We start from the raw sequence: 6036 nt of genomic DNA on the forward strand, positions 1-6036 counted from the left end.
CCTTCCCATATTGTCTCAGCTTATCTCTGCCCAGCCTCCATGGAAGAGTGTCAAAAGGAATTATTGGGGATTTTACAAGATGGTTAAAGTCTGACATCCTTTTTGGTGTGGGGAGCATTTTGAAAACTTAGGTACAAGCTTTTTTTTTGGAATAAAGTCCAGGAAGTTGAAGTAGTACCTGTGGGGTCCTTGGGTTGGAAAATGCATTTAGTTTGCATATGAAAAACAGAGCAAATAAACACCTGCACTACCTGGACACTTATTTTTTCTTTTAGTTTGCACATCCATAACTGTAAAACAAATATTGTGTGCTATGCTTCTTAAAGTGGTTTGGTGAAATCACATAGTGTCCAGGGGGTTTTGAAAAAACGCTAATGCCATGTATTAAACATAACTGCTTTACTTTTTTTTTTTTGCATTTTTCTAGCAAAAGTAATATAAAAAGATATTTTTCACATGTATTTATTCGAGAAGTACACGAACAGTAAGTATGCATTTTGAGCAGCTCCTTGGTGAGTTCTTCCTCTTTTATATTCTAGTGTGTTGGCAGCATCTTGAAGACTCAAGAAAAGGCTTATTGTAGAATAAAGTCCAGGAAGTTGAAGTAATTTTGGGGGGCTCTTTGGGTTGGAAACTGCATTTGCTTGCATTTGATGAATAAGGCTAAATGTGTTGCAATTTTGTTAATCCACAACAAACTTTGTTTGTCCGTTCTGCATGTCAGAAATATCGCAGGTAAGGTTCTCGGCTCTGGTGCTTGCACAGAAACACTAAAGTTGGCCAGAAAAGAGAAAGACATCATTACTTGGATCAAGTCTGCTTTCACCAGGATACATGAAGAAGAAAATGCTGAATGTGGAGATTGTGAACCATGTTCAAAATCTGATAAATGCATTTAACACGCTATTGTAACCTAAGCTTGCACCTCCCGAAGCTTATCCATTGTGCATGCCAACTTTTTAGGCATCTGGGTTAATACACACATCACTGATGGCCGGTTAAACTTGTGACACACCCAACAAATAAAAGCAAAGGTTCTTCGATCTACTGTGCCTACTGTTTCAAAGAAGCCTGCTGTGCGAAACATTGCTTTAACCCTTGTTTCGATGTTCTGCAAAACAGGTGAGCTTTCATCTTATAGGAGTCTGAAACAAGTACAGTACCCTTATAACCTCTAAATTACAGGAGCACACAGTGCTTGTCGACTCTTGTTCTTTTGCATTTTGCTGGCATGCATTGTTTGACAGCTAGTACAGATTAAAGGATGTCAGACTTTCTCTAAGATCTCATGACTGTGGCACCAATGCACAAATAACAGAGTGACAATAAACAGAATGCTGAGTTTTAAAAAGCTTCTGTAACAAGCCTTCCCCTGGTTTAAACCCAAGAACTTCCAAGCCAGTACCCAACCATTTGGACTGCTTTTAACTTGGGGAAAGTGCCAAGTGTGGTAAGGCAGAAAGAGATGTGTGGTATATGTTGGAGAATATGCTGATTCTGAGCGTCATGTTTAATGTTTTAATTAATGCTTTTCCAGAGTTGACTTGTTAAAATGTATCTAATGAGTGACAGTTTAAGCAACATTATAACTTAACTGTGTAAGTAATTATTCTTTCATATTGCGAAAGTGGAGAAGAGGAATCAGCATCTGTACTGCCAGTGGGAGAGTAATGTGTTGCAGCCCACTGCGGAGTTGTTTTCTTCGTTGTCATCTTTAATTTTAGTTTTTCATTTTAAAGTTAGACTTTCATAGTATATGTTTCATGTTTAGCCATTTTTTATTCCTTTTCTTAGACTTGAGGTTTTCTTCAGTTTTTACCCATTTCTGTAAAGAAAAGAGAAACAAAAAATCACTGCTGTTTCTACTGAAACAATGTCATATTTCAAAGTGGACCATCCAATAAAAATGTGCTTCATCTGTTCCAGATACATGTCCATCACGTTATGGAGTGTGATTATTTTGTGCAAATGAACCCCAAAAAAGTGTTCTATCTGTACATTGACTGCACGGCTTTAATAAAAGCCATAACAAACATCCATAAAGCATCCATTTATCCAGTCAGAGAGGCAGGGTGCACCTATCTGTCACATGGCTAACACCTCTTTTTGAAAAAAGACAGAGGTGAATGAAAAGCTTCTAAAGAATAAAGAATTGAATTCACTGTAGTGCTAACTTTTGGGAAACACATGTCAAGCCTATTTTCAGCCTGACAAATAACCCCTTTTGGCCTCTGACAGCAATAGGGACTGGTTTCTGCTGTTCTTTGTGATGGTTTTAAGGTAAAACTGAAGGCTTGAAATGGCCAACATGCTTCTGTCTAGCTACAGAGTAACAGTAGACTGAATGTATAAACAGTGTATCAGTCAGAGCCCGTGCCTGAAGGGACAGTCTCCCTTTTTCTTCCACACCTCTGTCTTTTCTTTCCTCTTCTACTGCACCTGCATGTTTTTCTTTGCTCTTGGCCTTTTCCTCCCACAGTCTGCTGATTGATTTGGAGAAATTGCACTCTCAAGCATTTATGAACCGTGATGAGAGGAGGAAACCTGTTGAAAGTCTCTGAAAATCTCTGAAGGAGATTGTCAGTGTGCTGAAAATGATGTTGTGACTTCGACGACCTGCGCAGTGTCACGGGAGCAAGGGGGAAGCGGAGGCTGATGTCCATTTGTTGACTCGTTCAATTTGCTTGTTATTCCTTCCTGAGTGGGTCAGCAGGTCCTCCTTAGTGACGGTTCCTCACAGTAATAAACAGAGACAGTTTTCATCCATCAGCTCAATTCTCCAAAGCTTAGTATGAAAGACGCCGACATCTGCTGTGGGACAACATACAGACCACCCTTGCCAGAGTGTATTCAGCTCGATATCAATGGCACGATTCTGGAGGGAACTTTAAGTCTGTCTTTTGAAAAACAGCTGACCGCATGCGGTGAGATTTTTTTTGTTTTTTTGAGGGTGCGGCAGGCTGCTGCAGAAAGACAGGCATTTCTGGTAGCGTTGCAAATCTCTTTGATCGTCTTTTTCTTTCTTCTTATATTTCATCCTTTATGGTTATTATCCTCATTCCATCATAATAGCATTACGTGCCTCACAAACACACGCAGGAGCACCTGCGTGGAGTCACCTGCGCACAATTAGCTCGCAGCCCACTCGACTTAAAGTAAGCCACCTAAACCTTCTTTCATCCAGATCCCTCTGTCCACACACTCAAATCTGAGCCTGTTTTTGCACACAACAGACGGTACAGAAGCACAGCTAAAGATGGCTGGACTGAGTGTGCTTGTGTGCTTGCATGTTAAGTGCCCTAAGCATCATATAGGCCATGTAAAATGTTGAAGTAAAGGGATCAGAGAGATTACTTTGAAGAGGAAGGCAGCAGTGGGAGAATTTGCACACACCCAGGATCGTTTCTACAACTTCCCGTCAATCACATGCACATATATGCAGATGTGGCTTCACTCTGTGCCGTAAACGTATGAAATCACTCACGCATACATACACACTGACCTATTGATTTCCACACTTGAGCACAGTCACCACCCACTTCTGCCCTGCGGTGAGACATGGAGGGGATCAGATCTGTTTTCTTTGGTTCCCAGAAGAGAAGCCCTTAATCCCTGGCCTAGTCTGGGCAAATATATCCACCAGGCACGCTCCACACACAGTCTTAATCAAAACAGCCGGGGGGCAATAGAGTTGTCTTTTCAGTTTCAAGTTTGCTTTATCTATCATAGACTGAAAAGGATATCCAAATTTCAAAAAAGGACTTTCTCACGTGGTCTATTACTCTCAGATTGAACGAATATACCTGTGTTTTATACTAACTTCCCAGGAGTGCAGGTGATCATGTGATTTATAGTTATGACGGATAATAACCATCAATATTTTCTCTGGAGATGAAAGTGCTTCACGACTTTCTTTTTCATATCCTCCAAGCTGTCATTACTTTATTTTATTTTGACCCTCACTGAAGTTTTTCATTGTGACAGAACAGAGAGACTGTGGCCTGCAAAAGACATACAGAAAGAAATGTTTAGCTATGCTGCAGCAAAATTGCTGGCTTTATGTTTAAAGACATTCTCATGAAAATGACCAATTGTTTGTTCGTGATGAAAAGGCATTTTTACCAATGGTTTGCATGCTAGTAATAAAGCAAGGCACTGCTCTTTGAACTGTCACTTCTGTGCCCACAGTACAGCAGACAACTCACAAAATTAGCAATTAAGATTGTCTGGGAGCAGGACTCTTTCCAGACATGTGTGTTTTGACTTCGAAGTTTTCACGCATCCCTCCTTAAGAGAACCTCCTTCAAAAGGGTTGCTGCTTTTCAAAGGGTGATAATTGATCTTGACACGTGGTTAAAGATGTGCTCATGTTAAGCTCAAATTTTCCTTCCTTTGAAAGAAAAGCAGGGTGACAGAACTCTAAACAAGATGACCAGATTGTCTTAGGGGTAAAGCCAAAATGTTGTTCTGTGAGCCGTGCCACCGCACTGGAACCTTTTTCTTATAGAAGCATGAAGTGCATTTGCATGAATGCTACATTAAGGTCAGAGTTCTGTAGTTTTGGGATAATCCTTTTGAGTGTTTTGCAAATGTAAATGTGGAAGCAGTTTCTAAAAGCCAAATAGACTCGGTGGGTTAATCAGGGAACAAAGGGGGCAGCATCTGAAAACCTCTGGGGTTATTTTTTGGGACTTGTGATGTAGCCAACAGATACCTTCATGTTGCAGGTGGTAAATATTGCATATGTGTGGAAGAAACAAAAAAGCTTGTCATCAGATGATAGTCAGTGATTCCAAGGTTTAGGATTTCCCCACTCTCACACCCACATGAACTCAATTTAGGCCTGTGTAAGCTTTTATCAACGTCTCATTCTCTTTTTCATGCACACACACGCTTTAGTAAAAGCTCTGAGAACTTGAGGGGTTCGTGATTTTTATGCATTTTATAGCTTAACTGGGTTGGTTCTTGGAAGCTGGGACACACTGCTTTCTTCTTATTATAAATACTGGAAGTTGGGTCTATGCAAAGTTTAAAAATGCTCCTATAATCTGCTCCTTGAAGCTCACTTGCTATGATAAAGCGAGTATAACAGTGGCTATGTCCATCTTTTATACAACTTATGTTGTTCTCAACAGACACTTTTCCTCTTCATTTATATTTTCTTTTTGGACCTCTTTCGTGACTTCTTGACCCTTTTTGCACAAGTTATTCCTGTTTATGCTTGTGTTAAACTGTAAAAGCAATTGCACAAAAGTACAAATTGTTCTGTTTGTTCTTTTGAGATAGTAAAAAGGAGGTACATACCCAGAGACAGTGGGGGCAGAGTTGGATAAAGACCACTAGTTGTTTTAGAAGGAAATTAGCCTGTGTGGCCTGAAACAAATAGCTCTAAATAAATCATCACACACTTATTCCCATTCAGTGCACATCCTCTGTTTGCCTTATGAATAAATAAGAACTCGGTCCTGTTTACCTCCCACTCATTACAGACACTGGCCCATCACACTTGGAGGCCCTTACACAAACACACATACGGGCTGTATTATTGCCGAAAAACACGTCCTCTGAGGCTCTTTGAGCTCCTTATTGTTCTCGTTCAAAAAAAAGAAAGCTCCCAAAATTGTCCCCTTGTCTACTTCATACACACAACAAACTAACAATCAGTCAGCCAGTGCTTACCCTTGCAGTCTAAAGTTCGTCTTTTCTGCCTTTTTTTTTTTCAACACAGAAAAAATCGAAACACACCGAGAGTACACACCAAAGCAAAAGGAGCTTGTTAATAATTGAAGTTGTCAGAGTGCCACAGTGCTGAGTGAAGGGACAGCATGCAAACACCACAGAAGAAAAGTCAAGGTTCCACTAAGTAATTATTTATCACCCAAGGCTATAGCTGTGGAGACAAAGTGTTACTGGAGAGTGCCAACATGATGAACTATCCTACAGGAGACCCTTATGAGGTGTTACAGACAGATTCAATATTACCTTTCAGACTGTATATTTTGGTGGAGAAGGTCATACTTAGGGTTGATGTCAAGA

This window comes from Maylandia zebra, linkage group LG8 (genome assembly GCF_041146795.1).
Source record: "Maylandia zebra isolate NMK-2024a linkage group LG8, Mzebra_GT3a, whole genome shotgun sequence".
Lineage (NCBI taxonomy): Eukaryota > Metazoa > Chordata > Actinopteri > Cichliformes > Cichlidae > Maylandia > Maylandia zebra.